Consider the following 14,888-nt stretch of genomic DNA (forward strand, 5'->3'; position numbering starts at 1 on the left):
TTTCATTACTATCTGGAAAGATGTAACATATAATTCTTTAAGAAGTTTATCATTATAAAGGCATGCAAAGGACTCTACAGAGTCAGAGGGGAAGGGAGGGAATCAATTATGTTGAGATGATCTAAGAAAATGGATAGGCAAGAAAGAGGGAAGAACTGGGAAAAGAGGAAAGGGAGGCAAAGAATGAGGAAAAGTGCATTACATAAAAGAAACATATAAGGATGAGCTTTGAAGCAGAGGAGAGAATGGTAGGAAAATGTTCAAAGCTTGAATTTCACTTTCATATAAATTGCTTAAAAAAGAGGAAAGCACTCACATGCATGCATACATGTACACACATATTCAAATTAGGTATAGAAATCTTATCCTACCAAAAAATATGAGAGTAAAAGAGCAGATATTGGGGTATTGGAAGAGTGCTGATAGAAGGGAGTTCAGATAAAAGAAGGATGTTGTTAGAAGCTAAATAAACTTTGGAGGAGGGACCAAATTAAAAAAAAAAAAAAAACAAGTATAAAGAGAAGAAAATAAGTTGGAGGGAAATGCAGTTATTAATCATTACATTGAATGTGAATGGGATTAATTCACCCTTATGGGTGAAACATAACTCAATAGAAAAATGGATTAGAAACCAGAATCCAACAATATTTTGTTTACAAGTTAAAATAAGAGAGGGGACAAGAGAAGGGAGCAGAATTTATTATGCTTCAACTGAAGTTAAAAAAAAAAAAAAGGCAGGGATAGTTATGATTTCAAAAAAAAAAAGATAAAAATATAGACAAATGAAAGAGATAAGCTGGAAAAGAAAGAAAACATCAACAATGAAACAATATCAATACTAAACATATATGCAACAAATGGTATAGAATCCAAAATATTAAAGTAAAAATAAAAAGAATTGCAGGGGGAAATAAACAGTAAAACTATTAATGGAGGACCATAACCTTCCCTTCTCAAAACTAGAAAAAACTAGTGATAATAAGAAAGAAATTAAGGAGGTGAATTGAATTTTAGAAAATTAAATATAATAAACCTCTGGAAAAAATTTTTAAAAATTAAAAAATGGAGTATATCTTTTTCTTAGTAATACATAGCATATTTACAAAAATTAACTGTGTTTTCACCCCCCAAAAAAAGTGTAGAAAAACAGAAATATTAATGGAAACTTTTCAAACCATAATACAACAAAAATTACATTCAATAAAGGCCATATAAGCATAGATTAAGATTAATTAGAAACTAATATAATCCTATAAAATCAGCAGGTCAAAAAACAAGTCATAGAAATAATCAGTAATTTTATTAAAGAAAATGTCAACAATGAAATAATATATAAAAAGAGAGATTAAATTAAAAGAGAGAAAAAAACAAAACAAAACAGAACATTGACCTAAGAAATAAAACTAGAAGCTGGTTTTATGGAGGAGGAGTGGAGGGGGAAAGAAAAATTTTTATTCAATTATGTGACAGAAAACTGGCAATCTAAATGAAATGGATGAATTTAAATTTACAGAGGAATAAATAGAACACTTAACCAAAATAGAGAAATTGAACAGGCCCTAAATTAGATCCTTAGGAAGAAATTTCTAGGACCAGATGAATTTATAAGTGCATTCTGCCAAATATAAAAAAAAAAATAATCCCAATAGGATATAAAATTTTTGAAAAAATAGGTAAAGAAGGAATACTACCATATTCTTTTGTGACACAAATATGGTTTTGAAAGAGAAACTAGGGAAAGCAAAAAAGCAGAGAAAGAAAACTATAGATCAATTTCCCTAATGAATATCAATGCAAAAATATTTTAACTAATTAACTAAACTAGTAGCAATAAGATTATAGCAATGTGTCACAAAAATCATATACTATGACCAGATGAGAAAAACTGATTCAATATTAAAAAAAAAAAAACTTTAAACAAAATTGGCCAAATCAATAACAAAAAAGTAAATATATGTGATTATATCAATAAATGTAGAAAAATATTTTGACAAAGTATAACACTGTCTTAACTTTATAAAAAATCACTGGAAAGCATTAGAATCAAAGATGCATTTCTTAAATAATAATATCTAAAATAAAAAATAAGCATCATGTGCATGTCATGTGGATAAATTTGAAGCCTTCCCAGATCAGGGATAAAGAAAAAAGGTCCATTATTGCCACTGTTAGTCAACACTATATTAGAAATGTTTGCTATAGCAATAAGACAATAAAAAGAAATTGAAGCAATAAAAACAAGCAATTCGATTTCAGCATTGATGCTATTTTCTCTATCCTTATTCTTTTACTTCTCCTTCCTCTTTTCCCCCTCCTCCTCTTCCTCTTCCATTTCCTTCTCCTTTCTTTTCTCCCTCTATCTTCTTGGGAAGTGATACTGTTAAATTTTCATTCAAGAGTAATCTAAATTTTGATTGATTGCTTATACTTCCCAAGATATCTTGCACATTTGGGTTAGATTTTTTAAAATCTCTATTTATTCTATCCCTATATTTTAAAAACTGGGACAATTAACTCTTGTGTCTCATATAGTTTTTATTTATGACTTCCTGAAATATAGCTCTGTTAAGCCAGGCTTTGATAAAGCCTATTGAGATTCAAGTGGAGCTAACTAACTATGCCTTTAAATCCAAATCACTCTGGCTCTCAGTGACTGGCCTATAATAGGTCCAAGCCCAAACATCACTTGTGTATTGTTTGGGTTTTGATGGCTCAAGGTCACTGTAAATAGCAATTGTTTTTGTTCTGGCCAGAAATTTTTCTCTTCCTAGAATGAATTTTTGTGAAGTCAAAGTAGGCCCTTTTTTACTCAATTCTTACCTAGTCTTTAATTTCTGACAGGGTATTTCCTCAAACAAACTGAAACCTTGGAAAACCTTACTTAGCTTAAAAAGACCAAAGTCTCCCCTAAATCTGAAGCAATCACCACTTGTCTTGATATATGTCTTGCCATTGGACTCTGATGATTGAAGGAGAGTAAGACTAATGACTTTGCAGAGATGTGTCTCACTTAAATCCAATTCATTTGCCAACAAAGACATCACTTTCCTGATGTCACTAATCTAGTTCAAGAATGAAGCTTAAGCAACAGCAACAACAGAAATACCTGCTATAAGCATAAAAACAATAAAAATAAATTAAAGTAATAAAAACAGACAATGAGGAAACAAAACTAGTACTCCTTGCTTTGACATGATGGGATACTTAAAGAATTCTAGAGAATCAACTAAAAAAATAGTTGAAATAATTAACAATATCAGCAAAGTTGCAGAATATAAAATAAATCCACATAAATCAGTAGTATTTCTATATGTTATAAAAAAAAAACAGTGGAAAGGTATAAAAAGAGAAAATTTACTTAATGTAAATTCAGATTACATAAAAAACTCGGGAGTCTACCTGTCAAAACAAATTCATGGAAAACAGATTTAAATATTGATAGATAATGGTTAAGCTAAAGCAACATAATAAGTTCTATCCAAATTAATTTAATTAGTTGGGGCCAAAACAATAAATTACCAAATTACCAAAGAATTATTTTTATAGAGCTAGGGTAAAAAATACCAAAATTCATCTAGAAGAACAAAAAGTTAAGAATATCAAAAGAATCAATGGGGGAAATGTAAAGAAAGACAACTTAATAGTGCCTAATTTCAACTATATTACAAGGTATTAACCATGGAAACAATCTGGTACTGGCTGAGAAATAGAGTTGGATCAATGAGATATACTAGCTATACAATACACAGAAATTAATGAACAAAGTAATCTAATGCTTAATCAACTCAAACATCAAAATTTGGGGAGCAAGAACTCAATAAGTTGGTAAAAGCCATGTAAAGACTAACATAACTAAATACCAAATTTAGGATAGAATGAATAAATTAATTCTATATTATGGATGAAATCCTTAATAAATTAAGGGAGTACAGGAAATGTATCTATTAGATCTATTTATAAGGGAAGAGTTTATGAACAAACAAGAAGTAGAGAGGATTACAGGAGGTAAAGAGAATAGTTTGCATTGCATGAAATTAAAAAGCTTTTGCACAAAGCTAATGTTGTCCAAATTAGAAGAAAAGCAGAGAACTGGGGGGAGAGGGAATTTTACAGCAAGTTTCTCCAAGAAAAGCTTCATTTCTTAAATATGTAGGAATATTACCTAAATGTATAAAAATGAATTATTTCCCAATTGAGGAGTTGTCAAAAAAATATAAACTTCTTTCAGAAAAACAAAATCAAATCAAATCTATTAATATTCACATAAAAATAGTTTAAATCACTACTGATTAAAGAAATGCATGTTAAACTGACTCTTGAGATACCACCTCAATCTTATCAAACTTGTTAACATGACAGAAAAAAAAATGAAAAATGCTGAAAGGAATATGGAAAAAATTGGGGCACTAATACATTATTGGTAGAGTTGTGAACTGGGCAACCATTCTGGACAATAATCTTAAATTATGTCAAAAAGAATTACAAAACTGCATATGTCCTTTGACAAGAAATATATCTAAAAAGATTGTACTGCACACAGATCAAAGAAATTAAGTAAAGACCTATTTGTACAAAAAATATTTGTAAAAGTTCTTTTTGTGGGTGGCAAAGAATTGGAAATAGAGTGGAAACCAAGCAATTTAGGAATGCCTGAACAAGTTCTGGCATATGATTGTGATAAAATACTATTGGATGTGATTGGATTGTGATGGCATACAAGAAATAATAAAAACCTGGGAAGATTTATATGAGCTGGTGCAAAGTGAAGTGAGCAGAACCATGATAACACTGTACACTGTAATAATAATACTTTAATGATAATCAACTGTGTAAAAAGTTTTCATACAAACAAAACTAATGTATACAAGATTAGAAGGGAAGCAATAAACAATATTTTTACATTCCAGGGTTCTGATAAAGGGCTCATTTCTAAAAGATATAGAGAATTGACTCAAATTTATAAGAATCTAATCATATTCTAATTGATAAATGGCCAAAGGATATGAACAGACAATTTTCAAATGAAGAAATTGAAACCATTTCTAATCATGAAAAGGTGCTCTAAACCATTACTGATCAGAGAAATGCAAATTAAGACAACTCTGAGATAGCACTACACACTTCTCAGATTGGCTAAAATGACAGGAAAAGATAATGACGAATGTTGGAGGGGATGTGGGAAAATTGGGAAACTAATATATTGTTGGTGGAGTTGTGAAAAGATTCAACTATTCTGGAGAGCAATTTGGAACTATGCTCAGAGGGCTATCAAACCGTGCATATCCTTTGATCCAGCAGGGTTTCTATTGGGCTTATATCTTAGAGATCTTAAAGGAAGAAAAGGAACCCACATGTACAAAAATGTTTGTGGCAACTCTTTTTGTAGTAACTGGAAACTGAGTGGATGTCCATGAATTGGAGTATGGATGAACAAGTTATGATATATGAATGTTACGGAATATTATAAGAAAAAATAAGCATGATGATTTCAGAGAAGCCTGGAGAGACCTACAAGAACTGATGCTTAGTGAAATCAGTAGAACCAGGAGATCATTGTACATGGCTACAACAAGATTATAAGATGATCAATTATGATGGACGTGGCTCTCTTTAACAATGAGATGATTCAGACCAGTTCCAATGATCTTGTGATGAAGAGAGTCATCTACATCCAGAGAGAAGACTGTGGGAAATGAGTGGGGTTCACAACATAGAATTGTCACTCTTTTTGTTATTGTTTGCTTGCATTTTATTTTCTTTCTTATTTTTTTTTCTGATTTGATTTGTTTTTTTCTTGTGTCACAAGATAATTGTATAAATATGTGTGCATATATTGGATTTAATCAGGTTTAAAAAAAAGTGATAATCAGTTGTTAAAGACAGCTACAATATGATCTACATCAATTCCAAAGCATCCATGATGAAAAAGGCTATCCAACTTCAGTGAGAAAAGTGCTGAATTCTCAATGCAAACTGAAGGATATTTTTTTTCACTTCTATAACTTTTCTTGGTGTGTGGGTGTATGTATATATGTTTTGAATGACTTCAAAAATATAATTGACATAGTGTCCCTTGTCTTCTTAATGGATGGGAGAGAGTTAGGAAGAAGGAAAAGGATTCAGAACTTAAATCTTCTTAAACTGTTGACATTTTAAACATATAATTAGGAAATATTTAGCAAAATAAATAAAGGTTTGTTTGTTTGTTTTTTTAAGAAAAGCATTAATGTTCCTTTGGCAGCACTGTAAAGAATAGACTGAACTGGGGAGAGACTTGATATAGGGAAATGAATTAGGGCTGCAATAATTTAGGCAAAAAGTAACCAGTTTCTAAATTAAAGTGGTTAGCTTCATGATTAGACAAAAGCATTTGGATGTAAGAAATTATTTAGAGGTAGAAATAGCAATATTTGGTGACAGGAATAATATTCATTTCTATATAAAATTCCAAACTCTCAGAATTATTTGATGATATCTACCTATATAGCTAACTTCAAAAATCAAAATGTGTTTGAGAAATATGTATTACAGTACTTTCCTAGGATCATAACTTTTGTATTTAAATAGGCTGTAAAAATTAGATTATTGTCAAATTGCCCCAGCTTCCCAAGAGGGAAAAAACTGAAATACAATTAATTCTGACCTCTCATTATGTAACAATTTGTAAAGAAAGTGGATTTTGTTAAAATATAAAAATTCACTTCAAATTAGAATGAGAGGCTGGAGCAAAATTTATTTGCTTCAATTAACTTTAAAAAAAAATTGGATAGAAATCAATTTCAAATAAGTTTAATTTTTTTTTAAATAGTGGAAAGTCAATGTGTTTAAATAAAACATTAAATATAACTGAGAATAAAATAAAAATTAATAATTTTGCTCAATTATATGTTAATGAACGTGATAACTTAGAGGAAATGCATGAAGATTTATAAAAATATAAAATACCTAGATTGACAAAATAAATTTAGATCATGCCAATAATCTAAAAAGCTTTTTAACAAGTCAACATGTGTTTCTGCTTTACACAGTAGAAAACAACCAATTATATCTAAAATCTTACACATAACAGAAAAAATTTAGCGGTTTTCCAAAAACAATCAGAGTTAAGGCAAAGTTTTTCATTATCACCTTTACAATATAACAATGGCAGAAATGCTACCTTTAGCAATTAAACAAGAAAAAGAAATGGGAGAAATAAGCCTAGGTAAAAAAAGAAACAACACTATTACAGTGTCAAACTACTGAAAATATTAGATCAGTTATGATACCACATTTTAAGAAGGCCATTGTCAAACTTAGTCTCCATAAGAAAACAAACAAAAGATTACACTATATGAAGACTGATTGAAGGAGGCCAGAATATTTGACAGAAAGAAGAAAAGAGTAATGGGGAGATAATAGCTATTTTCAAATATTTGCAGAGCTGTCATGAAGAAAATTGATTATTCTTTTTTTCCCCTTCAGCGCCAGAAAGACAGAACTAGGAGCAATTGATAGAATTTACAAGAAGACCAATTTAGGTTTAATTTAAGACCATCAAAGTTATCCAAATAAAGACCTCCTCACAGTAGTTCCTTAAGCAAGACTTGATGATTCCTTCTTGAGGTACTTTGTATAGGGATTTCATATTCAAGTACTTGAACTAGATGGCCTTTGGAATCTCCTACAACCTAGAGTTTCTACATTTTAGGCAAGCCAGTGGCAGATCCAAAATCTTAAAGCAAATAGAAAAAGAAAGGGAAGAGTCAATGTATGAAAGGGCTAGTATTATATGGAATAATAAGATTCACTTGTAAAGAATAATCAGCAAGAATATTCCCTAGGCATTGTAGCCATCTGGCTAAAATGAGAGTTGAACAGTTATTAAATAATCCATGATACTGATGAAATAAAAGGATCAATAAGAAAAGGGGAAAAAAATCTTTGTGGAGGCAAACCAGACATAAAAGAATTTTATTGCTAAATCACCAGTCAACTTCCTATATCCTGAAGAGTTGGGTTTTGTTTTGTTTTGTTTTGTTTTTCCCTGCTTCTCTTCATTGTATACTTTTAGGAAAAATAAAATCTGGTCCATTCTCATCAGTCATTCTCTAAAAGCAAATAGTACCCCTCCCAAGAGATAACTTCATTGAAATGATTATTAATCCCCAATCTACAACTTTCAGGCATTCAATGTGCCTTAGATTAAGGTATTATCAGTTTATTTAGGCCAGATAGCAATAAGAAAATTGCATCAAAGCATGTTGCACCTACTAGATTCTCAATATATAATTAGTTCAACAAAGATTTTAATGAGTTCTATGTGACTAGCTCCTTCTCTACTACATACATGTTTTAGTATAAGGTCCACTTCTGGAAGAACTAAGGAAACAGGAAGGACATAGAAAGACTGAGGCAAAAGAGATGGTGAAAAAAGAAAAACAATAAATCTCTGTGTTTATGTTAGTTTTGTTTCAATTAAATATCCAGGAAAATATTGTTTTGTTTTTAAAACTCCATGATATTCAAACTAGTTTGAAATTAGCAGCTAGGAATTGCATTAAAATAGACTGGGCAATTTAGCGATAAGGCCATGGAATTTTAGAAGTTGGATTCCCACTGTAGGTATCACCATCCTGCCATCATCCAAGTTTCAAAAGTCCCTTTTGGCTTTAGACTTTAACCTTTGTATCTACACAATAGGAAGAAAACTTTTCAAGGGGAGAAATAGTTTCATTGCTTTCTTTGTATCCCCAGTGCCAAGCAGAACACTTTCCCTATATTAAGTATGTATTTTTAATTGAACCAAATAGAAAGGGACCTACAAAAATGATAATGACATGGGATTCATATGGTACCTACATGTATAACATATTGATTTTTCCTTGTAGCTTTTTTTTTGCCTGACATTTCTAGCCTGTATAAAACATAGGTTTGTATGGGAAATGAGTGTAGGCCACAACATAGCATTTCCACTCTTTCTCCTTATTGTTTGCCTTTACTTTTGTTTTCCTTCTCAGGTTTTTTTTGCCCTCTTTCTAGGTCCAATCTTTCTTGAGCTGCAAGATAATTATATATTATGTGTACACATATTGTATTTAACATATACTTTAACATATTTAACATGTATTGGACCATCTAGGGAAGGGGGTGGGGGAAAAAAGGGGAAAAGTTGGAACAGAAGGTTTTGCAAGAGTCCGTGTTAAAAACTACTCATGCATATGTTTTGTAAATAAAAAGCTATAACTGAAAAATAAATAAACTAAAAAAAACAACATAGGTTTGGATATATATATATGCATACACATGTACACACATACACATGCATACTATACATGTATGTATATATGTATGTTTTATACTGTATATATACACAGTGAGAGAGCAAGAGAGAGACAAAGAGACAGAAAGAGACAGAGAGAACACTAATTGGAAAGATAGCTAAGTAAATGATTATGGTGCATTTTTATTTAATAGGATTTCATGATGCTGTATAAAGAATAGATATGAAATATACAAGAAAATATGGAATGACATATGAAGTGATGGAAGTAAGTTCAGCAGAAACAGAATTGTATAAAGAATTACTATACAAATTCATATGGATGTATAGACATATATAATGCATCAATAAAAAATTCAGAAAGAGTAAAACATCAAATATTCTAGGAGAAGAACACAGAAAAAAATAGAATTTATGTTTATTTTAAGTTAATTCATTGGTCATACTTTAGTAAATGCTAATTTTTGGAGAAAATTTTCTTCTGTCTGCTTTAAGTTTATCTTACAGCCTTTACTGTTTGTTAAATTCATGATTTAAAAATTTTAGTATTTTCACACTTTACTAGACCTCCTACAGTATGTCACTGTACACTTTGGGGACCCTGGTAGTTTGGAGGAAAATTGGCTTTCAGTTTGTAGGATGATGAAAAGGTATGTTATCCTGTTGGTTGACTTTTATCTTCCATTTCAATCACACTGGTTTCTGAGAGGTCAATCATTTGTAATTTAATGGAGAATTTTACAGTTGAAGCCTAAAGAAGTATGCAGTTGAAAATGCTGGGTCGACTTGATCAAAAGGAAGGAAATAAATTGTCTTGCTCCTGAAAAATCAAATGAGCAGATAATGCTGTTTGATTGTTTTTCTTCTCTGGCAGTGGGATACCATGAAAACCTTGATGGGAAAATGTTTCTAAGAATGAACCGATTAGACAAGTGCTTCCGAATTTCAGTCTTTGGTTTTCCTTCTCTAGTAGCCGACAGAGAGAATCAGAAGCATTGCCTGTCTTTGGGAGTTTCCAACTTGGCCAAATTACTGCATTTGGCTAAACTCAAAAGATCAGGAAGAAATGTTCCTGAGATTAGGCAGCATTCCAGATTCCATTAAGTCTGGTGGATGCAATATTTCTTTTTAAAAAAAGAAACCTCATTAGCTATGGTTTTCATGGAAGCTACATTAAGGTCTTATTTTAAATAAAAAGAGAGGGAAAGAAAGATTATCAAAGAACTCTGCTACTTTTCCAACCCTCCTTTTTCTTGACATCTCCTATCCCTTTCAGAAACTACCCTGACTAATTAATCCTATCTCAACTGCAATCCAGCAACATCCCAGAGAGAAAAGAACATAGACATGTGTCAGTATTCTAAAACATTTCTTTGGGACTGCTACACTTTGAGGAGATGACTTGGGGCACTAATATAAAGTGGAATATTGAATCTTATTTTTGTCTTTCATATTTCTTCCCCTGTTGCTCTTTGCTTGGGTCTCTTCCTCTTTTCCAACTCAAATAGAAAAGTGTCATTCAAATCCTGGTTTTGTTATTAATCTGTGTAGTCATGAGAAAATTATTTCACATTTCTGAATTTTAGTTCCTCATCTGTTAAAAAAAAAAAAAAAAAGGCAATTGGGGGAGGGAGAGGAAGAGAGAGATTAGATCCAATGACCTTTAAAGTCTCTTCCAACAAAAGCAAAAACAAAGACAAAAACAAAGCTATGACTATTATAATCCATCATTAAGTGGATTTCTTCATTACCTCTTAAATCCATGAAATTTAGAAAGAATATGATCTATCTTGCTTTCCAGTGTGGGGGGAAAAAAAAAAAAAAAAACCTACTCCAGGACTAAGGAGACTAATAATATTCTTGTGAAGTTTTTCACTGCCCAGTGGCAGCTGTCATTTTTTTTTTTTTTTTTTTTTTTAGCCACTGGGGACAAATTCTGAAACTAAACATTTTTTCCAGAGTGGCTCAGCACCTCTGCCCTGACCTAAACACACCCCGCTGAGTTTGTGAAGCAAAAAGCAGTATACTTTCCCCCTCTAAGAATATGATTGCTTGCTATTTGTTATAAGGGAAAACAGATCATGTACAAATTGCATTTCGTTGGAACCAAATTTCACAAATCCTTGAGAAAGCTAAATATATCTATTCAAATTGCAATTATTTATTAATATATATATATATATATTACACTTTTTCTACTTTAATAAATTCTCTGCTGTCTTGATATTATTTTTAGAGAAGAAATTGTTGCTAAAATAACCATTCTTCTAAAACTTTTTCCCCTTCTCTCTATCTCTTTGATTCATCACCTTTCTTTAGAACTCTGATTTATCCTTATATCTAGGTCACTGCCTCTCATCTCTTGCTTTGGTAAAGACATACTTTTTTTCAGTGGATCCACTACCTGTGAACTGAATCAATTCTATATTGGATCTAAGCATTCCTTACTACATGAAAGAAAGAGAGAAAGGAGAAAAAAGGAAGAAAGGAAGGAATAAAAAATAGGAAGAAAGGAAGGGTGAAAAAATATGAAAGAAGGAAGGAAAGAAGGAAAGGAGGGAAAAATGAAAAGGTAAATAAGCAATTATTAAATATTTACTTTCTAAATAAAACAAATCTAGAAAATTGCCTTTCCATAAAGGTTTAGGAAAAGGTAATTCATTGGCTAAGCCATGTAAATATTTTTATCATAAATGTTTAGAGCTAGTCTTGGGTTCTATTTGGCATTATATGATAATCTAATCCTTTCCATCACAGAATATTGAATACTGAAGTCCAATACATACCACATAAAATCCTACAGTACTCAGAACATGACTTAAGATTTTATATAATCATTTAATCTTTTATTTCTAGGTAATCATTTAAATCATTTGGAATTATGAATGAGACCTTTTATTACTAGCACTAGTACTAGGAAGTGTTAATTGAGCCCATCTCTTTGCTGTGAAAAGTAAAAGATAAAGGAGGAGGCAATGTGGCTGAAAAAAGGCAGTGACTCCCCTGAGATCTCCCCAAGTCCCTCCTTAAATAGAACAATTTTAAATAATGCCACAAAACAATTCTGAGCAGCAGAACCCACAAAAAGACAGGGTGAAATAATTTTCCAGCCAAACACAATTTAGAAGGATGGCTGGAAAGGTGTGTCATACGTGGGTGAGAACTAGACACATTCAAGAGCAGATGGCACTAGCATAGATATATCCTCAGCAAACCAAGAAAAGGTCTTGGGAGTTACTGAATCTGCAACAGCTGCTTCTGGAGCTCTCAGCCCCTAAACAGTAAGGGGGTTAAAAAACTGGTCAGAATGAAATTACAAGGGTCTCTGTAACACTGAGGCTGTTTTGTCCATATTCAATCCAGGTTGCAGTTCTGGGTGGTACCCAGGAAGAACAGGAGCACTATCACACCAGAGCTTTGGTCACAATTGCAAGGCAAAAAGAGGCCTTATGGTCACTCACAGACCAGAACTCAGGCCAGGAGAGAAGCAAATCATAACACTTTAGAAGAACTGAAAACTTACAAATCCCTAGAAGTATCTCTGAAAATGGCTGCACAAAGATTCCTAAATCTTGGGACAGTGTGCCTTCCAACCTGGAAGTGCATCCCTACTTTAAAGTAGAAGTGGAAAAAGAGAAATGCACTGGGAGAAAGGAAAATAGAAAGGAAGAGGTAGACTGGAGCAAATCATCTCACATAAAGGAGTCAAGAAAAAGCTTTTACAGAAGAGGGAAAGGTAAAAGGGAGTGAGAATTGGCTCAAAGAGGAAAAACACACTTAATTGGGTATAGAAAAACACACTTAATTGGGTATAGAAATTTATCTTATCATTGCACATGTTTAACATATATTGGATTACTTGCTCTCTGAGGGAAGGGGGTGGGGAGAAAGGAAGGAGAAAAAAATTTGGAACACAAGGTTTTGAAAGGTGAAAGTTGAAAGCTATATATGCATATGTTTTAAAAATAAAAAAGTTTTTTTTAAATAAATTTTTAAAATACACCTATAGGAAAGTAGAAGGGGGTAGAAGTTATAGATGAGAGGACAGATTGGGGGAGCAATTAGATGTTAAAAAAAACTTTTGATGAGAGACAGGGTGAAAGGAGAGAGAGAAGAGAAAAAATGGGGATGGGAATACAGGGAAAGGCAGTTAGCAATAGTATGAAAAAATTTTAGGGCAAGTTTCTCTGGTAAAGGCTTCATTTTTCAAACATGTAGAAAATTCAGTCAAATTCATAAAAATAAGAGCCATTCCCCAATTGATAAATGACCAAAAGTTATGAACAGTTTTCAGATGAAATAATCAAAGCTATCTACAACCATATGAAAAAAATGCTCTAAATCATTATTGATTAGAGAAATGCAAATTAAAACAATTCTGAAGCACTTTCTCAAACCTATTGCTATGTCACAGTTCTCTTTTATTATCTCCTGACTCACTTTCCTTAATTATCTAGCCTCAGTCCTGCCTTGGTTTCCCTGCTTCTCAGTTCTGCAAAATCTCCCCTTCCCCTTTTCAAAATACTTGATAGAATATCAGAATGCCTCTTTCCAACCCAAGCTATTAGAATATCAGATACTGTCTTATCAAGAAACCTCTCCCCAAGTCATTTCATCTTCTGAGGCTCACCCCACCTAGTCAGAATCCTCTCAGTACCTTGACTCTGTCCCTGCCTCAGGCTACCCTCTGCATCTGAACCACTTTATCCTTCTTTGAGAACCCTGATTGTTTGCTGGATTCTTGGAGATGATAGTCTCATTCAGCCCTGAGACTAAACCATGGACCCACTTTGATCCCAGTATATTTCTCCATTTAATAAACTATTAAATATTCTCTAATTTCTATCTTGATCAGTTTCTCCAGCATTACATTATTAGATTGACTAGTAGAACAAAAGGAAAAAAATCTTGTAGGGGATGTGGGAAAAAATGACACATTAAAGCACTTTCAGTGGAATTATGAACTGATTTAATCATTCTATAGAGCAATTTGGAATATACCCAAAGGGTTATAAAACCATGTTTGACCTATCAATACCACTACTAAGTCTGTATCCAAAAAGAGACTTTAAAAAATGGAAAAGGATTCATAGGTGCAAAAAATATTTATAGCAATTCTTTTTCTAATGGCAAAGAATTAGAAATTGAGGAGATGCTGATCATTTGGGGAATGGCTGAACAAATTGTAGCATGTGATTATGATTCAATACTTTCATGCTCTAAGATACGATAAGCCTGGATAGACTTACAGAAGCTAATGCAAAGAGTCATGTACTGTATAAATAGTAATAGTAATAGTAATATTGCAAGATGATAGATTGTTAGTGGCTTAGCTATTTTCAGTGACACAACTCTAAAGGACTTGTGAGGAACAGAGTTATTCATCTCCAGAGAAAGAACTGATTATATCCAAATACAGACTGAAGCATTTTAATTTTATCTTTTTTGAGGTTTTTTATCAATTTTTTTCATAACATGACTAATATGGAAATGTTTTACCTGACTAATGTGTGTGAGATGGGTGCTAGACCCCCTTACCCAAATTGACTCCTCAGAGGCATCAAATAAATACAAAGAGGAAGCATTAATTCAGGCCTTGCAAGGAAAGACCTAAGCAAGCCAGCTG

Source organism: Sminthopsis crassicaudata, chromosome 2 (genome assembly GCF_048593235.1).
Source record: "Sminthopsis crassicaudata isolate SCR6 chromosome 2, ASM4859323v1, whole genome shotgun sequence".
Classification (NCBI taxonomy): Eukaryota; Metazoa; Chordata; class Mammalia; order Dasyuromorphia; family Dasyuridae; genus Sminthopsis; species Sminthopsis crassicaudata.